Genomic DNA, 27,231 nt, shown 5'->3' with positions numbered 1-27,231 from the left:
GCCTGGCATGTGAGCTCTGGACGGAGGCTGAGTAATGGACGGAACAGGGCTGGGAGCAGCACTTATGAATCACCCCCTGAGCAGTTGCTCTTTGCCCCAGGGGACCCACTCACACATTCCCAAGGGAGCCAGTGCCTGGGAGACATGACATCATTGTCACCAGGCAAGGAGTTTCATCCACGTGTGGCCTTGGAGCTCGTTCCCAGGGGTTACACCCAAGCTTCTCAGGATGAGACAGCCAAACCAAAGATGATGGATATCCTCCTCGTGCAGTGTGTGTGTGTGTGTGTGTGTGTGTGTGTGTGTGTGTGTGTGTGTGTGTGTGTAGGTGATATGCATGTACAAATGTGCACATGCAAGGTCATATGTCTATGTAAGGGTTTGTCTATGTTGTTTGCATATGTGTGAGTGTGTGTGTGTGTGTGTGTGTGTGTGTGTGTGTGTGTGTGTGTGTGTGTGAGACTGTCTGTCTGTCTGATCTGGGACCCTCAATATTAGTTTCTGCCTCTGGTTCCTTTCAGGATGGCAGGAACCCATCCCAGAGCAGGAATGAGCTCTCAGGAGCTCATTCATGGGAAGGAGGTGGCGCTGTAGTGAATAGGCTGTCGGTTCATACATTTTTCTCAAAGATGTTCCTTCCACAGAGTCCTGTCCCAAACACACAATTTTCGTGAGACATTCTCTGTGCAACCACCGTGTCTGCTCTTCTGGCACGCGCTCGCCTATCGTGTGGCGAGAGGGCCTGGGCATCCTTAATTGATTTCTGAGAGGCCAGGCCAGCGCCAGGCAGCCTGGGGAGTTTCTCCCAAGCATCAGTCCTAGGGTTCTGACATCCTTTGCCTCCTTAACTGGCACCTCGGCCCGTTTGCTGCATGAGGAGCTCACAGGGCAGGGAGGAGAGCCCTTCCACAGTGTCAGCCGGCAGAGCAAACCCAATCACTACCCACAGCCGAGCAGGCGTTTATCCCCCCATTAACCATCACCGAGTCATTACGCCTTTCTCCTGTGCATATGTTTTGGTTTGGTTTGGTTTTCTTGCTAGTGTTGGGACTGCTTGACAGCTACTGTACCACTGAGCTACATCCCTACACTTGTTTTCTTTGAGATGGGGTCTCACCATATAGCTTAGGCTAGCTTGTCACTTGCTGTATAGCCCAGACTAGTCTCAAACTTTGGATCCTCCTGCCTCAGCACACCTGGCTTTTTTTTTTTTTTTTTTGGTTTTTTTTTTTTTTTTTTGGTTTTTTCAAAACAGGGTTTTTCTGTGTAACAGTTCTGGCTATCCTGGAACTCACTCTGTAGACCAGGCTGGCCTCGAACTCACAGAGATCCACCTGCTTCTGCCTCCCAAGTGCTGGGATTAAAGGCGTGGGCCACCACTGCTTGAATGACTTTCTTCTATAATTTTATGTTTTTCTTCACTCAAATTGCTCTCTTATTGAAAACTTTTTGGCTGTCCCTGATTTCCTGGTTTAATCAGGACCCCAAAACCTTTAAAATATTTCATCTCTATAGATGACTGAGGCAAAAAGAGACTGAATCCAGTGTCCACACCAGGAACAATTAAATGAAAAGATGGGGTAGAGATGAGGTTCACAGACATGGCGAGTGAATTGGGGACATGCTTGGCTGGGGGGGACCATCCATCCGTGATGTTCACCATGTCACCATTGGCAGCATACACTGGAGCATGTTGCTTATTTAAAGAAAACAAACCTTCCTAAACACGACAAGCCACCGTTACAGCTCCTGTTTGTCAACTGTCATTTCAGGGAGTCCATCTCTACCTTGTGGGTCTGTGTTGACAGTCCCCCGTTGCCACCCCAAAGTTCCTCCTGGGAGAGATGGTGGACACTTCCAATGGAGACATCATTTCCTCTTGCTCTGTAAGAGGGCTTCCCGCATTGGGACTGCACCGTTCCTCCTAAGCAGCTGAAATGCTTGTGGACACAGCACTTAAGCTAATATCCAGGAACTGGGCTTGGTTGGGGTTGCTCCACCCACACCTCGGTAGAGGCCCTGATAGGAAGGCCACGTTGTGGGCATAGCAAACAGAAAAGGCCAGCGCTGCCCTGGTAGGAGGCACATGTGCCCTGCGGCTCCTTGGGTCGTGGGGAGTGACCTGAATCACATTCAAAAACCACTTTTCCTTTTTCTTAATCACAGACTCTGCTTTCTGTTTCCTCTCTGCCACGCTCTTTTTGAAAAGGAAAACACACATCAAGCAAATTTCCCAATGCTGGGCAATGTACAGAACCTCCAGGGACGTGCTCCTGGCCGAGTTTCCCTTGTGGATGGTGGTCACGGCTCCAACATCCTCTAGTGGGCTCTTATTTCTTTTATTTCTTTTCTGATTTATGATAGATAGAAAACATTGGCCATGTTTCCCATTTTCCTGGGGAGGGGGCTGCTACTTTCTGACATGCTTTGCTTTAAGGGATTAAGGGTTGACTACAGGTGGGTTTCTTTTCCCCTCCTGCCTCTGTCACCAGGAGGTCCATCGCCATGGTGATAATCCTCCCTGAAACAAAAATAATGGGCAGAACCGGTTGGACAGAAAGTGTGGCCGAACACTCAGCCTGAGAGGCAGGGACCTGGAGGCTGTGAACCCCTGTAGGTCAGGTTCAAAGGAGGGAGGGGTAGAATAACCCGTGGCCTGGATGGAGAGCACTGGTGAAAATGTCCACTGATTTGCACGTTAGGGCAAAGCTCCATCTGAGTCCGCCATGGATTCCGTGAGGGAATGAATTCCCTTTCTGTAGCCATCGACCCTGTCGGGAAGGCCACTGATTTGTGACTCACGAGGAAGAGAGGGGCGCTGGGACTTATAATCTACTCTGTAAAACCTTGTGAGCTGGGCAGGCGGGGGTGGAGCTTTTATTTTTCTTCTCCAAATCCCCGAGGGTCACAACGTTGTGTTTCACTATGTTAGCATGGAGAAACAAGTCTTGTCCTTCCGTTCGGAGAGGGAAAACCCACAGTAGCTTGAGGAAGAAACATTTTTTTTCTTTTTCTTTTATTCTGCTTTAAAAAAATGTATCAGCCACCAAAAACGAGGTGGGAGTGGCTTTTGGTGGGCATTGGCTGGGCTGCCAGAAAAATATTGTTATTGTTTTCTGTCGTACGTTTGGATCTCCTCAAGGAAACATTGGCAGGTTCTGAGAGACAGAGTATCATCAGCTTTTGGAACGGTCTCCTGGCTGCAGAGAGCAATGTCCTGGGCTTCGGGACCAGGGAGCCTTGAGCTTCCAATGTTATACTGCCATGTTTCTCTGGTGATCTGGAGCCAAGAGCAAAGGTCAGACACCTGAGGTCTGTTGTGGATCTGCACACAGCCTCCCTGGGGGCGGGAGGTGGCCTTGTGGCCTGGCCATCATTGAGTCTCCAGCTTCAAAGAATGAGACATGTACATTGAGGAGAGGGAGGGATGTGACCTGGCAGATGGGTAAGACTCATACATTCACTCAACAGCTGTACCTCCAGTGCTTATTAAGCACAGGACAGTTGTGGTAAACCAAGGGGAGAAATTCTTGTTCTCCATCTCTAGAGGGTATAGACAGATTCTCAACAGACAGACGACACGTAGAGACAGAAGTCATAATGCTGTAGAAAACAGAACAAAACCAAGGGCCAGGGCTGGGGAGATGGTTCAGTGGTTAAGAGCATTGGCTGCTCTTCCAGAAGACCCAGGTTGGGTACCCAGCACCCACATGGAGGCTCAACACCATCTGTAACTCCAGTTCCAACACCCTCTTCTGGCCTTGTGTGCCAGGCACACAAGGTGCACAAACATGTATGAGGATAAAACACTCATGCACATAAAATAAATGATTTTGTTTTAAAAGACGGGATCAGTCTTATAAAATCAAAAGAGCAAAGGGATAGAGACCAGTGGAGGGCATCCTTGGAATGTGGCCAGGAAAGGCTTCCTCTGGTGGAAGCATTTGAACAGAGTGCAGGCAGGGACCAGGGGAAAGAATGTTCTAGGGCAGTAGACAGGAGACGGTGGCTTTCAGGCCATATCCTGCCAGTCGATATTTTTGTGAAGAGATTTTATTGAAGGCTGAATTGTGGCAGAGCTGAAGGGTGGTCATGGCTTCCTCATGTGTGACTGTGGGAGTCTAAGACTCTAATCAGGCAAGGGAGCTGCAGAAAACTGTCTCTTGGTGACATCAGTCAAGTACAGAGCATGCCTTACCCAGTCCCGTCTTACCTCACTCTTCTTTGCCTGGCTAGAGGCTCACAGGGACACACGTGTCAAGTGGCTTTGTAGAGGGTCTGTCCTAGGCCTGACTTGTTCCTTCACAGGGATTTGTTTATAATGTCAAAAGGGTCCACATTCCCACAGGCCTTGTTGTGGAGGCAGGATAGGGTAAGGATATATCTAGCCTAACATTTTAGAATTTTTATACTTTCTCAAGGTTCCCGGTCTAGACTGGAAACTTCTTGAGAGTAAATGTCCAGGTCTTATTCATCCTCTGTCCCAGGGCCCAGCAACACATGGTGGCTTCTGTAGAGATCCTGCAGACACCCTTTAATAATGAAAGGCTCACATTCTTGAAACTATGTGCATGTGGGGAAATGCCACAGTGAAATCCGTTACTGTGCCCAGTTGGTATACACCAACCTTGAAAATAAGAGAACAAAAATCATTGATACCCTGAAGCTGGACAGAAACGATGTCAGGTATGAGTGTTAGCATTTTATTTTTCTTTATATGAGGTTGTGTGTGTGTGTGTGTATGTGTGTGTGTGTGTGTGTGTGTGTGTGTGTGTGTGTAGTGTGTGCACAAATGTGTGTGCAAGTACAGGTTATGGAGGTTAGAGTGGGACATCGGTGTCACTGGCCTGTCACTCTCCACTTACTGCCTTGAGACAGGATGTCTCACAGAACCAGAAGCTCACTGTTGTGATCCCTTCTCCCTATCCTGCCCTGTCCCTTCCCAGACTGGTCGGCTAATGAGCCCTAGCAATTCCCCCGTTTCCATCCCCTATCATGCAAGTGTTACAGGTGCGCACATGAGCTTGCCTGGCTTTTCACACGGGTGCAGGGGATCTGAACTCAGGTCTGGACGTTTGAACAACAAATATTCTTACCCACCGAGTCATTTCCCCAGTCTTGCTTTTTGACTTGCTTTTGTATGGGGGTGTCACTGGAACAGGTAGTTGAGAGCTTCCTGAATGTGGTCTCATGATGGAACTGAGCGGGGTCAGCGTCAGGGTTGTGGAAGATAGGAATGGGACACCACATCTATGCTGTGACCTGTGACCTGGGATCCTGTGTCTTGTTCACAATTCCAGGCCCTGCTGGAAAAGCCAGCTCTTCTGTGAGCCACCTTGGTCCCCAGAGGAGTTCGTTCCTTTTAGCATCATAATGTTTCAGAGTGCTGCCATGAATGTGGCAGTGTGTTGCCACCACCCTGTGGCACGTCTCTCAGGGCGTGCTAGAATGTAAGGTTCTCAGATGTCAGATGGTAGCCCACCTACGGCTGGTCCCTGGAGGGCTTGTGCTGGGCTTTTGTGTAGTGGGGCCAGCAAAGTTGACCAGTTGACTGCTGGGAACTCATCGGTAGTCCAGTAATTGTGTGTCCCTATGTGAATGTTTGGTTCGGTGGATTTTAAGATAAGTCCAACCAGGCAACTCCCCAGGGTTTAGACATGGAAGAGCCCATGTCTTCCCACAGCCCATATGAATGTCAGCTCCCTCATACATGGCCTTCAGGTTTCCCACCTACACACTGGGAATGACTGAAGTGGCTACCTAGTATGTCCCCAGGTATGCCCAGGGCATAGTGTGTGTTAACTTCTGCCCCCGCAAAGCTGGGTCAAAGGCACACACATGGCTATGTCTGACATTTTATATGGGTGCTGGAGATCTGAACTCAGGTCTTCTCACATGTGTAGTTGGAAGGTGGACCCTGCGAGACTGAGTACAGCCACCATGTTTCCTTGGGGACCCTATGGATGGCCCTAGAAATTCTATTAATGTGTAAGGTGGGACTGTTTCAGACACCCCATGATGGTTGCTGAGAAGGACATATCTTTTGAGTACCTCTGACATAAGATCTTCAGAATAAGTCTTTATTTTCTCTGGCATCTGTGTGATTGACAGTCTTAACTTTGCATGAACCAGGAAGTTGAGTGGGTTAACTTCTTTGTGATCTCAGGAGGAGGTGAGGGCAGAGAGTGCCAGATAGGATGGGGGCTGGGGGAGATGGGCGGAAAACACACCAAGAAAACCCGGTGATGGCTGAACCTGGCAGAGATCTCCGATGGTGGCTGTCACAGTCCTCCCTGAGGGTCCTGGGGGCCCTGGGTGGTGATCGGTGATGGGCTTTCCTCCTTCCTCCTGGGTGGCTGCCAATGCAGGTTTTAATTCTCTCACAGACGTAGCTTTGCAGCCGTCAGGATTTTAACATGGAAAGCTCCCGTTTATAAGCCTGCGCCTCGTATTTTGAGTATTATGGCAGTGACATTTTCCTTAGCTTGCAGAGTTTAGTCACAGGTGCAGGGCTGGAGAAAATCCATGTCACAGGAGGTCAACTGAGGTCCTCTTCACTGGGAACCATTCCTGAGCCTTCTTTCTGGACCTGTTTGTCTGTAAGGTAGAAGGAAGGGACAGATCATACAGGGATTTCCTGAGCCTTCACTGACCCTGTTGAACGGACACTCTCGTTTCCAGTAGTCCACCTCTGGGCTCTGTTTCTTTGGCTTGGAGGCAGTTGCACTGACCTGATGGGCAGGTGTCAATCATGTCTTCAAGTTCTGATAAGCAGAGCATGACGCCAGGCAAGGTCCCAGAATTAAAATTCCCTCGGGACATTCTTGTTTGTGGTTTCCGGAAATGGTCCCACCCCCTGTTCATTAGCCTGCACTGGCCATCCTGTTTCTGTAAATGGAGTCCCATGGAATGATGGCATTTGGTATGCAGAGGCCTGGAACCCAGATCTGCCTCCAGGAGCCAGAATCATGGTCCTGAAGCTGCGGTAGATACAGACAAGGACTCTTGTCTCTGTTACAGGTGTTTCTGTGACAGAGAAACTGTTACAGGAAAGCTGTAATTCTCAACAGAGATGACAGAGCTCACTGGCTTCCCAGGCACCACTGGGCAACGTCTGAAGATGTTTTGTATTGTTACATCTGGGGGTTTGGGTGTGTGGCCACCAGGTTTCGAGTGAGCAGACACATGAACAGCGGTACTTTTGCTTCTCTTTGATACAGGGTCTCATGTAGCCCAGGCTTGCCTTGAATTTGCTGTGTAGCCAAGGATGACCTTCACCTTTCAGGTGCTGAAATTATAGGCACATACCACCATGCTTTGTTTATACAATGCATCGAAGCCAAGGGTTCATGTTTGCTAGGCAAGCATTCCATGAATGAAGAAGACAGATCTCCAGCCCCCAGCAATGCTTCCTGACTTCCTTCAAGGCCCCCAACAGTCTCTCCCATAAATAATAATCCAGCCAAACATGCCCTCATTGACTGAGGTTGAGAAGCTGATTCAGATACACATTGTTTTTTAAATGAAATTTAATGAACCAGTATTAGACTGTGCACATCCAAAGTCAATGTATGAATAGCCAGTGCAATAAAAACCAAAGAATGTTTGTAAAGGGCACCGAACTGTTGTCTGTGGGCCTCTGAGGAAGAGGTGGTTTTCCTTTAGCAAAAGGAAATTGGCCCATGGAGAGATGATGGTATAACCATGAAGAGATGGTGTAGCCACAGCCATGCCTGAGGCCACACCTAGGGGAGCTTTTCTCCCAAAGTGCAATGGTAGGAATAAAGCAGAATATCATGAGAGTAGGCTGGAGTGATGCCCATCTATCATATTCTCAGTACTTGGAAGGCAGAGGCAGAATTGTCACATTTTCAAGGCCAGCTTGGTCTACGTAAGGAGTTCCAGGCTAGGCAGGACCATGTGTCTCAAAACATCAAACAAAGGAGAATATAAAGGGAAGTTGCTTTATTCCCCATACCAGAATCCAGAAGGGGTACCCCTTGGGCGGTCTCTTCATCAAGGACTCTGGAAGTACTGGCCTTTGCCACAGGCTACAGTAGAAGCCACTAAGTCATGGCTCCAGGATCTCCCTACCCTCTGGCTAATCTTTAGACTCAGGTGGGAAGCCATGGTCTCTGTTTTCACAGGTAGTTATAACAATAATAGCCCCCTTCAGGCACAGGCTTTTTCATCTTCAAAGCGCTTTATAAATGTGAGCTAATCTCTCCGTACCCCGGTGTTTTACTGGATGGAGCCACCAAGGCAGGGGAGCAAAATGAGTCACCTGAAGCCAGCTGGGGCTGGAGTTAGGCGAGGTTGGTTGGGATTGGGACTCAAGTTTATGGTGGCTCCTGCACACGGCCTTTACCAGTCCACACCTTTCTCTTGGCCAGTCCTTTTTTTGGTATTTGTGCCAAGCCTCAATCTGGTCTGTCTGGGTAGAGGGGAAGGGACATTTCTTGTCTCTGTCTCTCTGTAGACTGCTTGTACAGGGACTTCTAAATGCTTTAAGAAATATATTAAACTCTCTGTTTCACTCCTTCCTTCCTCTGCCTGCTCCCCCTCTCCCCTCCTCCCCCTCTCTCCTTTCTTCCTTTCACTTTTCTTCCTCTCTTTCTTCTGTCCCTTTCTTTTCTACTCCCTTTTATGTTTCCTTCTTCCTCTTTTTCTTCTTTTTTCTCCCCTCCACTTCCTCATTCCTCCTCTCCACCTATTCTTCTCTCTCTCCCCTCCCTTCTCATTTCCGATCCTTCTTCCCACTCTTTTTCTTGACCCCTTCCCTCCCTCTCTCTGTTTCTTTTCTTCTGCACCCTCCTCCCCCTTTCTCCCTACCCTCCTCCTATGGCAGTTAACCATCCCATCATTTCCCCCACCCCCACCCCACCCCCCATCAACCACAGAGTTACATTCAGAAAATATTTTCCTTGTGGGCCATGTCGCCCAGGATGGCAGTGGGAGCAGAATGGTTGCAGTGTGCCCCTTCACAAGCTTGTTTGAAGAAGTCTCTGGGTAGCAGAGATGTGGCCATCAAGACCAAGGGTGTTTGGCCACCAGCCGCGATCACTGCCAAAGGGACCACCCTGGCATGTGGAACCTTGGGGAGCCTGTGGGTGTAGGCAGGACATTTCCATATGTGCTCATCTTAGATGCTTCTGACCTTGGCTGGGAGGAGCTGTGGTTGGGTGAGGTGTCCAGGAGGAGCCGGAAAGCGGCTGTGTGGCTCCCTGGAGGTTAAAACAGTGACCATAATCAAGTAAAATTTCAGACTCAGGCAGCGTTTATACCTGCCTGTGAACTGCTGTGTGTCATTGGGTCTCATGACCAGGGACAATGGATCCCATCACAGGTGTGTGGGAGTCCTTTGTTCCTTCATTCCTTCTGCTACTTTGGGTAAACCAAGGCAGACAATGCACTAATAGTTAGAGCATGTTTCAGTTTACATTGGGATTGCCCCCAGGTATAGGCTGAAAGACAAGACTCTAGGGAGCAGAGAGGTACTCATGTGTCCAGCCAAAGATGCTGGCTAATTTGAGTTACCTTGCCTCTTCTCTGTGATACAGCAAGCAGCCTCAGGTTGCAGCTATGCCCATTTTAAAGCCTTTCTCTTCTGTCTTTGTCAATGTGGGCTGTTAGAACAAAGTTGCTGTGGACTGAGCCACTGCCCATCTATTTCTTACAGCCCTGGAGGCTGTGGAACATCTTTGACAAGAGGGTCAGCATAGCTAGACTCCTTCTTGGTTATAGACACTTGGTCTCTGGCCGACGAGGCTGTGGTGGGCCAGGTGAGGGTGTGGGAGAACTTTCATGGACACCGAGTCCCATCACGGAACACTGTCCTTATGGTGTCATTATCTTCCAACGGCATAGCCTCCAAACACCATCCATCCCCTTGGAGCTTAGCCTTTCAAAGATGAATTTGGGGGCCCACAGTACCTTTCTGTAGGATCCTGTCCAACCTTGGACTGCAACAGTGGGGTTCTGGGTTGGGGGAGGAAGACACAGAGCCATTAGCCCCCCAGTATAACCAAAGCAGAGACTCAGTGAGGTTCTTTTGCTCCACAAACGAATCTGCCCACCTTCTGCTTGCAGGAGGAGCGTCGTGGATCACACAAGTGCAGCCTAGAATGTGTGAGTTGTAGAAGGGGCCTCAGCCCAGTACCCCCAGGCTCACTGCTATGCTGGGAACCTAGTCTTAAGGTGTCAGTATCCCTTCCCCACCCCCAACGCTGGCCTAGCTGCAGACAGCTCACTCTCTTGTTCCACAAAGGTCAAATCCGGTTGTCAGAAGCAGCAGCAGCAGCAGCAACAGCCTGCCTGTAATTTCACCCTTTGTTAGTGAAGGATCCAACTCCCTCAGAAAACAGAAGGGCGGCCCCATTGTGCACTGTGTCCTCCTCAGGTTTCAGTCATTTCTTCAGGCTTCCTTGGTTACCTTGGTTTCTAGCTACATGCAGGCAAATGATATGCAGATGGAATGGGGTGAAGACAGAGAAGGGGGACCCCAAGGGGATGAAAATACTGCTGTGAGATGAGCATCTTCTTCCAGCTCTCTCCATTGTGTGTCCTGCCTCAGGCCCTCTTTAGTCTCGGCCTGTCCTCACTCATCCTGCTTAACACTTTCTCTCCCTAAAATCATGAACGAGGACGGGACAGCTCAAAAGCACAACCCTTCGAGTTGTCTCTGCCTGTCTTCGTGAGGGTTTCCATTGCTGCAGTGAAACACCATCACCAAAAGCAAGTTGGGGAGGAAAGGGTTTACACATCCATATCACTGTTCATCACCGAAGGAAGTCAGGACAGGAACTCAAGCAGGGCAGGAACCTGGAGGCAGGAGCTGATGCAGGGCCATGGAGGGGTGCTGCTTACTGGCTTGCTCCCCATGGCTTGCTCAGCCTGCTTTCTTATAGAACTCAGGACCACCAGCCCAGGGGTGATAGCACCTACAATGGGCTGGGCCCTCCCCCATCAATCACTAATTAAGAAAATGCCTAACAGCTGGCTCTCGTGGAAGCATTTTCTCAATTGCGGTTCCTTCTATCAGATAACTCTAGCTTGTGTCAAGGTGACATGAAACTAGCCGGCACACTGCCTCATCTTCACCTAGATCTCTTTGTCTCTTTAAAGGGAACTTGACCCTCCCCCTTCCCTCTCATTCCCCCCCTTCCCTTCCTTCTCTTCTCCTTTGTAGCTTTTGGCTCATGCTATGGAGACTGCAGTTGACCTGCAGCCCAGCTCCTTATTCAGCTTGTAAACGTGTCCACTCCCCTCCCTGCCTCCCGGGTGGGTGGGCTTCACTCTTCTCCAGTCTCCAGCTGAGCCTAAGGATTTGCAACGGAGAAAACCAATATGAATCCCCCCACCTCTGCTCTTCCCTCCAGCTCTGCCTTGTTGGCCCTTCTTAGGTTCAACTTCCCAGACACCACCATTTACCGTCTTTCCTTGTACAGAGAGGCGAGCACTCTGAATCCCCCATTTCATTTGCATATCCCATCCACCCCTTTCTCACAGAAACCCAGCTCTTGCTTTATGACAATGAGGTTTGACTTCCTCCAAAACCCCTGTGATCTAGTTGGTACCCCCCCCCCACTGATCATAGCTAATCAACTCTGACCCCCACTCCCAACCCCCATGAACTCCCTCAAAACTGCCTGCTGCTACATAACAGGAATGAACTTGGGCCTTATGCAAACTGCCCCAAACTTAGCTCTGCATACTTGCTACTCCAGATGTCCATAGCCTCCTTTATGCTCGTCTTCTAGAATTTATAACCTCCCCCCCCCCCAGTCAAAGCCTCCTTTCTTGCCCCAAGCTGGGCTCTTCCCTTTGCCTCTACATTTCTCAGATCTGAAGATCAACATCAGCTTCTCTTTTATTTCCTTTCTCTTTTGGCGAGGACACAGTTGACTCCGAGGACTCCACTGTCTACTTCTTACACTGGCTTCTGGCAACTGAGGGCAGGGCTTGAGTGTCCGCCTTCCACTCTGCCATTTTTAGCAAATGTCTTCTAAATGACCTCTAAGCATTGTCCTCCTGCCTGGGGAGCACTTTTTACACACACACACACACACACACACACACACACACACACACACACACGCACGCACGCGCCGCCCTGTTTTTCCCCTCTTTCCTGGAGCTTTTTGCCCTCTGAAACTCCGAAGATCCATTTCATAGTACTTTTTCTCTCTCCATGGACTTCTATTGACTGAGCCCTGTAAATATTTGGTAAATACAACATGTTTGCATAAGGCCTTGCATATTCAGTCTCCTAACAATGCTCCATGTGTCTGTGGTCTTGTGGGACTCAGATGTTAATTTCGTGGCTTCCCAGGAATTTGTGGCTGACATTTGGTGACCACCCACCTAGATTTTTGTAGCGGTTTCCAACTGCACATCTTACTAGTGCATCCGACATGCCAATAGGTTGTGTACCCCTTTTGTGTGTATCACTTCTACTAGAGAGAGATGCTCTTGCACTAGAGTGCATCCTGAGAGCAAGCCATCAACAGGCAGCTGGAGCCTCACAGGTCCCTGGTTTCTTCAGCCTTTTGATAGATGGAATTCATTCTAAGGAATTAGGACATCCCCCCGCCCCCTCCCCTACCCCCAGGAGGGACTTAGGTTCTGGCAGTTTGATTTTTAGCTTAGGTTGTTTGTTTGTTTGTTTATTTATTTATTTATTTATTTATTTATTCATTTATTTATTTATTTATTTATTTATCTAGAGTGCCAGAAACCCTTATCAAAGAACCACACTCAGTCTTTTTTGAGTTCTCCATCCCAGGGCTCACTTCTCTGAGGGACTTGTCCCAAAGGCTTGTTCTTAAAGTATGTCTTATGCTATCTTTTATACCACATGTGTGCACATGAGAGCATATTTCCAACTTTATATGAAAGTTATTTTAAATATAATAAAAGCAAATAGAAAGAATATTCATAACCTCTCTATCCATAGTGACCTATTTAGAACATTTTATCCCATTGGATTTGTTGTATGTTTTATCTCTCTCTCACACATACACAGTTCTTTTTCCTGGCCCATTTGAAGGTAATTTGCATGCATCATGTACTTTCCCCTTAAATATATCAGCATATGGTGTTCCTGACAGCAGGGATGTGTTTTTACAAAGCTCAGTTCAGTGGTCGCCATTATAAATTTCCATCAGTATGATACTGTAGTCCCCAGGCAAGGCCCAGGTGTGCTAGTCAGCCCTACAGAGTCCTTTAGAACATCACTTCTCTGTAGCCAGCCCATCATCAAATGTGAGATGAACCTTTGCACTGACTGATCCCTTTAGCCTCCTTTAACCTGCAGAATTTCTAGTCTGCCTTTGTTTTCATGACATGGACACTTTCAAAGAACTATTTTTAAGAGGAAAAACCCCTCTATTTGCATTTGGGAGTGGGTGGGGGGGGATTAGTTTATCATTCTAATTTTGTTATTGTATTGCTTTGTTGGGCTCAGGGCCATGCTATGTAGCCCTGGCTGGCCTGATACTTGCTATGTAGCCCATGATGGCCTCCATCTCATGGCAACCCTTCTGCCTTAGCCTCCTGCTTGCTGGGATTGTAGATGTGTATCACCACGCCCAGCTGATGAGGTTGTCTGTTCTTTACTAAGCTCCTGTTGAGTGATGTGTCAATCAACATAACACTTCTAGAGTGATCCCATCTCCATCTGTCTCAGATCGGAGGTTCTGATTTGGTTCTGCTGGGTAAAGTGCTGCCTTGTTTTACTGTTAGACAGTGAATATGTATTTTCGTGTTTTCTCCTTTGTGACGTGGAAGCCATCTGTGACTTGAAGGGCAGGCAAAGCTCCTTCTCCAACCTTTCACTTGGGTTTAGCATCTATTCTCCATGTTTTCTGGTTAGGTCTTCACTGTGTGGCTGCAAATGCTTTCCTAGCCCCATGATTCTTGTCGCCTTCCTCTGGGCTACTGAGATTTACTGTCAGCAAGAAACTTCCTTCTCCTTGTACGTACTTGTTGAGTCCAGTCTCACTCGCTTGCTTGCATGCTCTCTCTGTCTCTCTCTCTCTGTGTATGTCTCTCTGCCTCTGTCTGTCTCTGTCTCTCTACACACACAGACACAGATACACACACACAGACAGACACACAGACACACACACACACACACACACACACACACACACACATACACACACACACACACACACACAGAGTTTAGGTGCTTTGCAAAGATTCCAGACCTCCTTAGAACATATTCCTCTTGTGACTCACCTACGACGGCCACTTAGTTGTGGAGTAAAGAGGAAAGATGTGCCTTTTGGATGTTTCCTTGGGTTCCTTCCTGCTGTTGACAATTCCCACCTTTAATGCAAAGATCTGAGGCCCATTTGTCAAGTTCTTGTGTGGTTAGGAACTGTGAAGTATCACAGTACTCAGTGTTCTGTTGCTGTGTACAGGGAAATCCTAGCGTGTCAATCATTGATGCTGAGTCTTCTCTAGCTGAGCCTCCATTGATGCAAAACCACGTTATGGCTCAGTGTCCATCTTTAACACTCACATGAGAAATATGAAATAAGCATCCTTAAGTAGAAGTACTTAAGTCTCGGCCCTCCAGTTTCTGACCTGCTGCTTTGCTGGAGTACAGCTATGGGGCGGTCAGATCTTCCCATTTTCCAGATTTTTATGTCAAATTTAAAATCTCTCAAACTTTACACCTTGTTGCCTAAATCTGAAAACATTAAAATACACATCAGAACCACGAGCTAAGCCTTATCTGTGTGCCTTACAACCCCCTGCTCATCAAAGTGAGGTTAGAGACTTAAAGGGTGGCTTTTTGTGAATCTTCCTGGATGGTCTTGTGGTTTGTTGTTGTTGTCTAAAAGTGAGAAGCCTTCACATTTCCCCTGATGTTCTTCTGTTCCGAATACAAAGTGAGGGATATAAAGTCTATACTTTAAAAACCCAGTCATTTGCTTTCTACCCGCACCTGAAGTTCATAGCCCTCCTAAGCAGCCGTCCTGATCTGGCCTTCGTGTAGATGGAGTATGCACAGTATTTAGAGAAAATGATGGGTCCCTCCTCTGGGGCTGAACAAGACAGATGGAGGGCCATACCCAGCCCTTGCTGAAAACCCAATCCTCAAATCATGCGAGGTGAGTCAGAAGTTCACTACATTGATACCAGGAAAAGAACCTGCTCTGTGAATTGTTTTGTTTTGTTTTATTGCTTTGCTCGGCAAACACACTCGGAGAGGACACACGGTGTTCCGCTGCAGTCAAATGCTCTGCCTAGCACATGCGCTCTCTCTCAATTCCCTGCCCCCCATCCTTCCGATGAAGGATCATAAGAAATGCCAGCTTGTAACGCACTACACATTTCTCAGACGGCAGGCAGGCTTTCTCTGTACCTCTGTCTCCCATTTCGAATAGTTAAGTTGGACTTCAGGTCTGAAAGTTCCACACATCTTTTGACCTATAAAATCAAATAAAACTTACCAGTTCCTGTTTAGAATAGACTATCAGTTTTCCCTTGACTCTTTGCTTTCCTTCCTGAACAACCTTCTGTCTCCTCTTTCTGTATAAATAGACCCAGAAGCGTGGCCTCCAGATAGGACGTTTCCAATTCTTTCTGCCTTGTAACAGGATTTGGAGAGTGTACAGTGTCACTTACCTGGCCAGGGGACACTGGGTTATGAATGGTGTCTAAATTTCTGCCCTAGATTCTTTGTATTTTTGTTTTATTTATTTATTTTTTTCCAGGTCAGGGTAACATTTAACCAGTCCAAAATAATTAAATTTCAAAATAGTCTGTGAGCTTTGGGCTAGGGGATATCCAGAAGGTAAAATGCATTGGCATATTTATATCTAAATTCATGTTTTTGTTTGTTTTAGCTTATTTTGCTCCTTTTAAACATAATTAAAAGGAAATTTATTTCCTAGTTTTAATCCCAAATCTAGTTAAGCATCCTTATAAAAATAGGCAATAATTCATCTGGAAAATATCCGGTTATTAATATTCAACACAGTCTAATATTCCCTTAGAAAGTATATCACTCATTCACATAACATTATTTCAGTTGAACACTAGTACCCACAATAAACATCTGGATTCTGGGTGGTATTTTTTTTGGGGGGGGGTGTCTTTTTGTTTTGGTGCTGAGGGTGGAAACTAGGGTTTTACACTCAGCTGTACCCAAGTCCATCTGTGCCAGTATTTTAATCCTTGATATTCCAGGGACCTGGGCAGCCCTTCCCCACGGCAAATAGCAACCCCTACTTCAGGCAAAGTGTCCTCTGGTGTATCCTTGCCAAGGGCAAACGAGTCTCCTGTCCTGGTTTTTGCAGACTCAGCCTCCCAGAACACAAACCTGAGGCACAGTGGCTCACGCCCTGTGTTTACTTTCATTTCCAGTCACATCTGGAGGCCAACATTTATAAACTTGTTTCCAAGCCTTACAACAGTTTACTGAGTTTGTACATTCAGGGGAGGGAGGGGGAAACGAGCTCCTGTGACTTGTCCAGTGTGAAATGGATGGTGAGTTCGGTGGGCAGGCCGTAAACTCCAGTCTTGTTTATTAGCATCTGTGGCCTGCCGACAGACGGCAAAGGCGTGAGCGGACTGTGTTTGTCTTGGAGGTTGAGTCCAGAAAGTTCCATGGAGTGTTCTCCATATATATACAGCCAGGCATCTTTTTAACCCACAAGAGGCCCAGGGAGGGAGACAAAGGCTGTTCAGAAGTGGCGGGCCCTGTGTCTCCTGGGGGAGAGCAGGGATGGGCATCCAGCCCTGTTTACAGTTGGGGCACAGCAGCGGGTGGGCCGATTCTTGTGACGTACTTGAGGCTTAAAAAATGGTCATAAATCTGATGTCTGTCAAACAGGGCTGGCGCTTTCTTTTCCTCTCACAACCTAGGTTTTGTGTGCCTAAAATTTTATTTTAGTTTTTTTTTTCCAAGAAGAAGCCCTGGCAGGTAGGGTGGGACCCTCCTCCCAGCGCACACTCTGGAGTGTTGAGGGGAGCAGCGGTACCTCTCTTCCCCACTGGAGAAAGGGGCCCTTCTTCATTATTTCTCAAGTTCGTACTTATGGAGGGCAGGGTCAGCCCCTTCGAAGGGATGGACACCCAGAGTTCCGCTTTCAAGAACTTTGTCTTAACCGGCTGGCATCGGGTCTAATAGAAGGAACCCAGACAAGCCAGGAGCTCCTTCCTGTAGATTCCCCATTCGGCCCTGAGTCCAGCAGGAACCAAGGGGGCCATTCATAGGGCGCCAGTGCGGGGGGGGGGGGGGGGGAAGGACATGCTGTTTGTGGCTGCCAGCCACAGACCCTCCACTGCAGAGAAATGTGCCGGGCATGTCCTTTGAGTGCGTGGTTTGGCTGGATGAGACCTCACGTCTGAGGTGAGTCCGCCAGAGAGAAGGACACTTTTTGTGGTGAGAGCCTGGGGCTTGGATGCAAAGCCTGGACAGAGGGAGTGTGTGCCTGGAGAAGGTGTGGCCCACCAAAGAAGAGAAAAACCCCCATCTGCGAGCAGACTGGATGCCAGGTCTCTGTGTGCAGGGAACAGTGAGTGACTGTTGGGAAGCTTGGCTGGCGCTGGCATCCAGGTGTGCCCTGGCCAGTCAGGTGTGCCATTTCATGTCATGTGAAGAAGTGTGAGGGTCTTAGTATCCACCCCTGGCTCTGTTGCAGCTCACCTCTGCCCACCCACGCGAGAGCCTCCCCATCCACCGGAAGGACAACCCCATCAGAATTGGTATGTGACCCATGAGCCTTCACCCTCTGCCGAGATTCGGCCTAGGTGCAGGCTGCGGTTCCTGTTCCCTCCTCCATCTCCTAGATCTTCATGTTTCATTTTCTGCTGTGTCTCTGCCAAGCTTCGAGCGAGCCCTTGGATCTGAAGAGATCCTTGCTTTTCGGGGCTTTTTTCCTGGCCCCTAGCCACCCTTGACTGCTTGGTTATTTGGACTTGGTTGCTGAAGGGTGTGAAACACATTGGACCAGAGAGGAGAGCTGGAGCTTAACCCTGCTGGGTGGGATTTCCCTGTGGGCTGCGGGTGGGAGGAGGAGATATGTCCCCCAGCGGAGACCCCTGGAAGAAACCCAGCCACTGACAGGCCAGTACTTTTCCGTTGGTGGGTAGGGCAGGGTGGAGGTGGACTTTGAGCTGGGGACCTAGCAGCCCAGGGATTTTCCAAGGTTGCCTTAGGGTAGTTACCCCAACCAGGGCCAAGGAAGCAGGGAACCTTCATTTTATTTATTTTTAAATGTCTCTCATTGTGATAACATGTTGAAGAGAGCATGCTTGAGGGTCCCATCAGTGCCTGCCCAGAATGCTGTGGGCCATGATAGGATGATGAGCATCTGAGAAGATGGCAACTCAGGGCTGGGCTCCTGTCCTCTAGAGCGCTGGTTCTCAACCTTCCTAATGCTGCAACCCTTTCATACAGTTCCTCATGTTGTGGTGACCCCCAACCATAACATTATTTTCATTGCAGCTTCACAACTGTAACTTTGCTACTGTTATGAATGGTAATGTAAATACCTGATCTGCAGGCTAGCTGATATGTGACCCAGAGGGGTCATGGCCCACAGGTTGAGAACTGTTGTTCTAGAACCAGTTTTACATGGCTCAGGGATGGGTGCCAGAGGTGGGCAGGGGTTGATGGGCTCTGTGTCTCTTTCCTTGCCTTACAAAGAAAATCGGTATTCGACAGCCTTGTGTCCTCATGGGTCTTATGTTGTCTCAAGTCCAGGGTCCCCCCCCCCACTTTTCCAGATTTTCTATGTTCCTCAGGGTAGCCTGGAAGCTGGGTCCACACCATTGATTTATACATGGAGTCCCGCAGGCAGTTCCCAGTGGTAGTTTCTATGATTAAGTTGGCTACGTTCTCTCAGTGTTCTTTTGTTAGAGGGGTCATACTGTAATTGCAACCTCGTTCCCACCCGCATAGCTTTCTTCTTTGCAGAAACTTTAGGACTTAGCACAGGACACTTGTGTTTGTTGACCTGAGCCCCTGAGTGGCACACACATGTGCAGAGACTTGATCACAAGCAGACTTGGGCCTCTGATGTGCTGCATGTGCCCCGTCAGTGCTGAGCTGGTAACTTTAAATGAGAGCTGGGTGTAGGGTATACAGTTGCTGGTGGTCAGTGCACCTTCTGGATGCCATTGTCCCTGTGGACTTCTGATACTTGGCCACTTCCAGATAGAGATAAGGCATCCATATGGCCATGTTTAAGTCTGATTATTGATTTCTCAATGTACTGATAGTCAGAGCTGTGGGACTGTGGTGTGTTCATGTTGGCTGAAGAGAAGGTATGCACACAGGCCTGTAGCTTGTGTATTAATTGCTATGATTGCAGGAATCACAACACTGCTTTTTTTCTTAACCAGTCAGACAATTGTGGTCTCCTTGCTCTTTGGCAAGTGGTTGGAAGTGCTGGGTTCTGATTAGACATTGGGATAAGATGAAGTCTCAGTCCCTCCTACTGTTGGCTGTGTGAATGGTTATGTGACTTTGTGCCCTGGTCCCCACAAGGATGCCTATCCTAAGACTGCATCTGCTTGGTACTTTCTGTAGGAGGGCTCTGAGAGTCTGTGTGTTTTGGAGTATCATTTTAAGCTGAGAGTCTGCTTAGATGTTTGGAATTTTGGAGTGTTCCCCAAAGCTTCTGGTTGAATGACCCAGTTGCTGTGAATATCTGCTGGGAGAACTGGGACATTTTGGAGGAAAAAGTATGAATCCTGCAGACATTGAGGTTGCGTTGCTAACACCAAGGCTTGAGGACCTCTACATTCTAGGCCTGCCTCTGGGACTATCCTGGTTGCATGGACTGTATATAACAAGAGAAAAATAATTAACAAGCGTCTGGTCTATGCTGTTTATAAAGATGTAAGTGTGAACACTAAGGGCAAGGAGGCAGACTGGGGTATAGTTCAGCTGGGAGAGGACTCCTCTAGCATAACCCTGAAATCTATTTCCAACACAGCATAAAAATGGACATGGTGACACATGCCTGTAATCCCAACACTGAGAAAATGGAAGTAGAGAGAGCAGATGATCAAGGTCATTCTTAGCTGTATAGCAAGTATGAAGCCAGCCTGGGCTACATGAGATCCTGTCTCCAACCAGCCAACCAACCAAACAAACAAAAAAAACCACAAACAAACAAAAAGGTGCAGAAGGTTTTCTCTCTTTCTTTTGTCATGAGTGCTTGTCTCTAAATAAATATTTAAGCAAGTGTGTCTGTATTGGCAATATAAAATATAGCCAGCGCTGCCTCTGGTTGTCACTGACTAGCAAGCTGACTTAACCTGTGGTGTGATAATAGCTTACCAGTGTTGATGGACTGGGAACGCATCTGAGCCAGAATGGCTTAGAAACCACTAGCAGATTGGGGCTCTGGGAGTCCACACTATCAACAAAGCTGCCATGGAGACTGCTCCACATATCCCCGCAGCTTCTGGTGGATTTCCGGTGGCCTTTGGCACTTCCTGGAATGGAGAATCATTGCTCTAATTTCTGGTTTCATTGTCATATAATACTCCCTCTCTAGGTATGTCTATGTTCTTGTTTCGCCTTTTATGCAGACACCAGCCATATTGAATTCCAACACCACCTTACCTTAGTGTGGCTTCATCTTGACTAACGACATCCGCAGTGACTATTTTTCCAAATAAGAAGACTACATTCTCAGGAGCAGAGGGATGTTGACATATAGTTTTGTGTGACTGGATACAGTTCGCTCCATAACAAATGATAAACGACCAACTGTCACAACAGAGGTATAGATAGAACTCAGATTTAACTTCTCCCAATTAATATCCCATCAAGGCAAGTTCCTTGAGTAAAATTCTATTGTGTGTCCATGAGGAAGTTAGTAAATTTATGGGAGAAGAGCAGACGAACCTTCCCAGGGCTTCCTAGACATGTGCCTTAGCGACCTGCACACTACTATTTCCAAACATTTCTCCTGCATGATTCCACATGGTTTATGTTAAAACTGTGCATGAAGGCCACGCAGTGTCACCATCGTAAGTGAGTCCCAGCATTGCATGACATACAGGATATGATGAAATCATAAAACATTAGAATCTGCGGCTTTTTCAAGACGCTGAGCCTGAGAAGTGTTCTCTCTCTCTCTCCCTCTCCTAAAGCCAGATGGAAGAGTCATTAAGAACTTCCTGATAGCAGATAGAAGTGTTTTTCCTGAGGTAACCAGGGCTGAAAGAGACTAGTGAAGAATAGCCTTCTGATGTGACTCAATGTCACTTGGTGTCATTTCTAACTATGTTGAATACTTATTTCAGGCACCACCGGGTCCCCTTATTTAGGGGAACACCAATCCAATTCAATTTCCTTATTGGGTAGATGAGAGCATAAGGTTTTTTTGAGATCAAAGCCCCCCAATTTGAGTCCCATTGTCAAGCAGTGGCGGGGCTGACTGTAGGCCGGTAGTGAGGGGACATTTGCCAGTGGACAACCATCACTCCTGAGGGACGCTCCTAGAGGTTAGAGATGTCACCACTATCCTCTCGTGCACAGAGCAGTCTCCACCCCACAGCAGGGCCCACCTATGGCAGCAGTGTTGGTGTTGGAAGACCCACCCTAGGAAAAGGCTCCTGGCTCTCTTTCGCTTGATTCTCTTCTAAGGTGTCTGTTTGTAAAAGCCGCAGTACAATAGCATGGTTCGCTCCATAGATGCACAGGGAGGTGTTCTCATCTCTAACCTCTAAGGCTTCCAAACCTACCCAAGGCTGGAGGGCAGCCTCTGGTTCTCTTCACTTTCTTTAGATCACATAATAGTGGATTTTGCCAACCATTCAGCTTGAGTTCCTGGTTATAACACAAGTCTGTTTAAAAAAAAAAAAATCAGCCGAGAAAGTGTCATGAGAAGGGACTTTCTGATTTCAGTTTAGTACTTTAAATACCTGCTTATCCACTCCTGGCTAAGTAACTTCTTTCCCTTTACGGTTTTCTGAGAAGCTTTGGGAGGCCCACAGCCACTGCATACCCATGGCTTCCACTGGTCATGGAAGATCCACCTTTTCGGCTCTCTGCTGGCCTTTCTTCTGACATCCCAGATCTCCAACTTCACCTCATCATTACCTCCCGACTTGGTTCTCGTGTGTCTCCAGATACCCCACGGGAGACAGGAAGGATGAGGAGCATTGGTCCAGATCCAGCTGATGGAGCCAATAAAGCTGCATGAATGCAGGCGCCCATGGTGCTGCCCCTGGGCTTCCCCTGGGTGTCTCTCCCTCCGTTGTCAGGCTCGCCTGCTAGCATCCTTTGATTCTGTATCTGTTAAGTTCCTCTCGTTCTCTTCTTTGTAGCCACCCGGCCATCTGCTGTTGGATGCTTGAGTGCCTAAGGTGGGTTAGCTAGAAAGTTCTTCCCAGCCACATAGGCCCAACAGCCAACTTGGCCATGAGACAAATAGCCTGGCAACTGTCTCTTCCTTACCAGTCAGTCCCCACGTCCCCACATCCCCACATTGTCCCCCAGCCACATCTGCACAAATGAACTTGTGATATGCTAAGTCATGTTATATGCAACGCATATACATTTATGTAACCCATTATTGTCCATGTCACATAATATGAACGTTGGCTGTTTTTGTTGATGGAAGCCAGAGAATTGCACCTGCTAGGAAAATGTTCTACCACTGAGCCATGTCCAACTTAGATTTATGAGATGAAACCTTACTGTGTATTCTAGGCTGGCTTTTCACTCATGTTCTCTCTGCCTCAGCGGGGCATGCTAGGATGACAAGGTATGTGCCATCATGCCAGGCAAACTGGTTATTTCTTTTTTTTGTTATTGTATGTGCATGATTTGGGGGACATGTGTGCCGCTGTGCACCTGTGGTGGTCAGGGGACAGCTTTGTGGAGTAGACTCTCTCGTTTCATCTGTATGTGAGTTCTAGGGCTGGAAGTGAGCTGGCCAGCTGTGTGTGGCAAGTACCTTTCCCCGCTGAGTCATCTCCCACGCTGTCTGGTGGCTGTTTTGATGTCATCATTCTTACTGAGTTTGACCTTGGGATCCTGGGACCTGCCTTCTCTCCTCCGCATTTCTGGAGCCTGGTTTAATACCTGGCGTAGAATAGGTGCTCGGTCAACACTAAAGCAACTTTGTGGTGTGGAGGTGATTTGGGGTAAAGGTTTTGCATGCCCATACCTTGCTTGGTGTCATTTAAAGTTTGCTTGAAGGCTCCCTCCCTCCCTTTCTCCTTCCCTCCTTCCCTCCCTTTCTCCCTCCTTCCCTCCATCTCTCCCTCCCTCCCTCTCAGAGCTGCTGATGAGCTTCACACCTGTTAGGTAAATGACTTACTATTAAGCTATACCCCAGACCTTTGTGATCGATTTCTTTGAGAAAATTCCATCCCCCAGAGAGATATGTTGCCTCTGATTAGTTGTGGTAATTGGGCCATGGGTGGGTGGCAGTGTTATTAGACTAATATGCAGGGTGCTAAGGGTACATGCAAACCTCAGGCCTCCTTATGGATGGCCATCATCATCTCCCAGTCCCTGGGCACAGGCAGGGGCAGGACACCTGGTGAGGGAGCCCGGAGCACTCTCGTCTTTGGGTAAGCTCATAGACGCTGTGACAGAGATCAGATAGAAAGTTGAGCTCAACTTTAGAGTGAGCCCGAACTTTGCAACTACAGCCCTTTCCTCTGCAGTGGTGACCCATCACATACTATCTTAAGTGTTTTACAAGTATTGATTGGAACCTCGAAACAGCTATAAACATAGGAGATACTTTTGTGACCATTCTTGATGGACAAGGAAAAGGAATCACAGAGATGCTCAAGCATTTCCCTCAGGCTTCCAAACATCATAGGTGGCATTCAGACTCCTTGTGCAGCCAGACACTGCAATTTGCTCTTTTCATAATGAGTCTGAAAGTTAAGTGTGGTGGTATATGCCTGTAATCCCAGGTGTGGGATGCTGAAGCAGGATGATTATGAGTTCAAGGCCAGCCTGGACTAAATAGTTAGTACTGGTCACAACAAAACCAAGCATGAGTAAGCCTGAAAGCCGTGAGAGACTTCATCTACTCTAACCCCAGATCTTGACTCCACTAGACGCATTGGGTTCCAGTGTGGAGACTCATCTGTTGGGCACAGTACATACCTGGAGAAATAATTGTGAGGTCACTTGGGTCTAGGGAACATGGTGGGCTGACAGGTAGCAGAAGGGCTGTGACTAGCCTTGCATGCATTCTCTAGACACCAACTCAGGGATGTGGGAGCTACCTCTGTCCTCAGCCTCTCTGTATAGCTGTTAAGTCAGAATTTGCCAATCAGTAAATCAAGACACTTGAAACATGAACCAGGGACCTATGCTGGTGGTTCCCCCTCCTTGATTAAAATGAAGCACACAGCATCTTGAAACGTCAGCCTGTCAGTCATGGGGAAAGCTTGCGGCACAGAAAAGGCAGTCACCCAGATAACTTTATAAAAGCGTGTGAATTTACCTGGCCGAACCTTTTAAAATTAATACTGTGAGTTAACTGAATAACTACTCAGACCTCTGAAAGCTAGGCTTGGGTAATGCTGGCCAAGGCAGATGTTGATCGGGCTTGCTAGGGCACCATTGGCAGCTGGTGGAGGCTTTGGGGACCCATAGAATACACTGATCCGCAATGGTGGGCTCTGTCTAAGATAGCATGGGTTCTTGTAGCATCCCTAAGTATTTCCAGTTAGCAGAAGGGTTTCTCCTGCCAAGGACACGTTCAGATTAAGATCACCTTGTGTTTTCACTCACCCCATGTAGTGAACAAGGCTCTCAGGAATTTTTTTTTTCCTGTGTTGCTTAGGGTCACACTGTTTAAATATACCTCTCTGATTTTCTGTGATCTCATTTTCCCTTAAAATATCACTGGAAAGTGTTTTTGAGTTGAATGTTTTATTTTCCATTTAAACGTGGTGAAACCCAGACACGGGGGCTCCGTCTTGGCACCAGGCTAGTGGACCTGGACCTCGGGTACCTTCTGTGGTTCACAGCCTTTAGGGAACTGGGAGCAGCCTGCAGCCACAATGACATCACAAGCTTGCCCAGGGACTCCGGCCTCCATATAGCTGCTGGATACAGGCACTGTCTTCACCAGGTGTCTCTAGGGACACCAATGTGGTTTGAAAAGAGAAAATGCCATGGTCTTTTAAACTTTTGCTGTTTTCATTTTTATTTTTTAATCCCTTGCACAGAATGTTGGGCTCTGTCGTTACACCCAAGTTCAAGGCTGTTCACGGAAGTTCTTGTTGGGGGAGAAAAGTCAGGCCAAAGTTTGTGACTATAGATGGAGGCAGGCAGGGAACACCTGAGGGATGCATGGACCACAAGAAGCAGCACCCCCAGTGTGACAGGAGAGAAGACTCTGCCATTATGGAAGATGTCTACATGCTGCTGGCCATGTTACGTGGTACACTGTTGATGCCCTCCCTGACTGATGGTCATGTGCTGAGCTGAGCTCTAGATGTTTGTGCATGTGAGGTCACGTGAGGTCAGTTGCCCACCCTGAAAGCATCTAGGTCTCCATAGAGAGAGGGGACAGAATACCTATTGCCATTGTCTTCAGCTCCTCCCAAATGCAGGGCACCTGTTGGAATTCCAGCAAGGTGAAAGTCAGCCCCAGTGAGAGATGACTGCAACAACCACGGGGTCACCCACACCTCACCATCAAAAAGAGGATTCTAGTGCTGTCTCTCACCGCTTACCAGCCAAGTGACTTTGACATACTTAGTGCTTCTGTGGCTAATGCAGCTGCTCTGTCGTACCTGGACTCTCATCTATCCATGTTCAGTCATAAAAGGGCCAGTTTTAGGCACTTTATACAGTGAGAGAAAAGAAATGAAAAAACAAAACCCCAAACCAAACCAAACCAGCCAAGTTGTTTGTAGTCCAGGATCTCACAGTTGCACGGACAAAAAGATACCAACCAAAATGAAACCAACAAGTCTGGTCATTTGAGGATAGCTAAAGTGCAGCGAAGAACACAGGAAACTGCTTGAGGGGAATGGGTCATCATGGAGGGCCTCTCTGAAGAATGCCCTGGGAAGGGAGCCTTGGGATGTCCAAGTCTTTCAGACTAAGGAAATGGTAAGTGCAATGGTACTGGGCTGCTAATGAGCTTGGGGTTTTGCAGCAGGGAAACAGAGCTAGTGAAGGAAAGGATTCATGAACAAGCTAAGAAACAGCACAAGAAGAGTAGAGAGGGTGGGATGTGTGGCCCAGTGAGTAGACTACTCGCCTAGTATGAGTGAAGAGCCACGTTCCATTCCCATTACTGAATACATTGGGCTTGATGGCACATGCCTATAATCCCAACACTGTGGATGTAGAGATAGGAAGATCAAGAGTTCAAGGCCATCCTTGGGTATATAGTGAGTTTGAGGATAGCCTTGGCTACATGAAAGCCTGTCAGAAATGGGGAGGGGGATAAGGAGGGGAGAGGGAAGAAGAAAGGAGTGAATTGTTAGTGGAATTGAGTAATACTTACAAAGGACTGAGGCATGGTAAACACTCAGTAAATGACATCATCATCGTCATCATTATTATTGAAATGCCCCTTACCTGACAAGGGCCTATGCTGTTGGGATAGCCATGGGAACACAAGAGAAGATTCATCATGAGAATGATCAGAAGTTGCCAGACATGGTGAGATGAAGTTGAAGTTAGAAGAGGGATTCCCATGATCAGATGGTGAGAGAGAACAGGGAAGCTCCCCTTTGTCAAGAGGAGCATGATGAGTTTGGATGTGGTGAACTTGAGATTATGACATTCACCTTCTCTCCAGGCAGCTGGCAACCCGAGGCTTAGGAAAGAGACTAGGAGCAGGGATTCAGGGCATCCTGAGGAAGGGGAAAAAGGAAAAGTCCCACCTTGTGATAGAGGGGAAGCTTCAGAGTTGGGGTCCCAAAAGAGGCCCTCTCATCATCCCCTGCATGGCCCTCAGTGACCTGTAGAGTTAGCAGGATGACTCAAGACCTAGGCTCTCCATCTCAGACCTACCTATCTTTTCTGTGTTTGTGTGGGTAGCAAGCCTCTCATTCTTCTGGGGCCCGGCAGCTGTCCGAAGAGCGTGTTCTCGGCTGCCAGCCAGGGCTGTGTGACAGACACAGGGAAGTATGTGTGTTGTAGGTTCTGAATCGAAACACAGGTATCACCAGGGCCTTCTGTCACAGCACAGGAATTTGGAAAATGCCACAGAGCAGGTTGGTTCTATCCTGTGGGGTGTCCGCTAGGTTAGAACC

At 47.9% G+C, this 27,231-nt stretch overlaps 1 long non-coding RNA gene across 6 annotated transcripts in view; it reads left to right on the top strand.

The window, feature by feature from the left end:
- The window catches only part of LOC143267030 (uncharacterized), a 163,757-nt gene that overhangs the window by 97,966 nt on the left and 38,560 nt on the right, over positions 1-27,231 (top strand). Inside the window, exons 1-2 of one of the 6 annotated variants that reach the window (XR_013041952.1) lie at positions 14,105-15,122; positions 17,661-17,724. The exons of 4 other annotated variants lie outside the window; for them this stretch is intronic. This is a non-coding gene — a long non-coding RNA (uncharacterized LOC143267030). Of the gene's footprint in view, positions 1-14,104; positions 15,123-17,660; positions 17,725-27,231 lie in introns of those variants that run through there. One more of the 6 variants, XR_013041957.1, reaches the window with a different exon arrangement.

This window comes from Peromyscus maniculatus, chromosome 8 (assembly GCF_049852395.1).
Source record: "Peromyscus maniculatus bairdii isolate BWxNUB_F1_BW_parent chromosome 8, HU_Pman_BW_mat_3.1, whole genome shotgun sequence".
Taxonomy (NCBI): domain Eukaryota; kingdom Metazoa; phylum Chordata; class Mammalia; order Rodentia; family Cricetidae; genus Peromyscus; species Peromyscus maniculatus.
The sequence above is the reverse complement of the archived record's forward strand: the minus strand, read 5'-3'. Positions and strand labels throughout refer to the sequence as shown.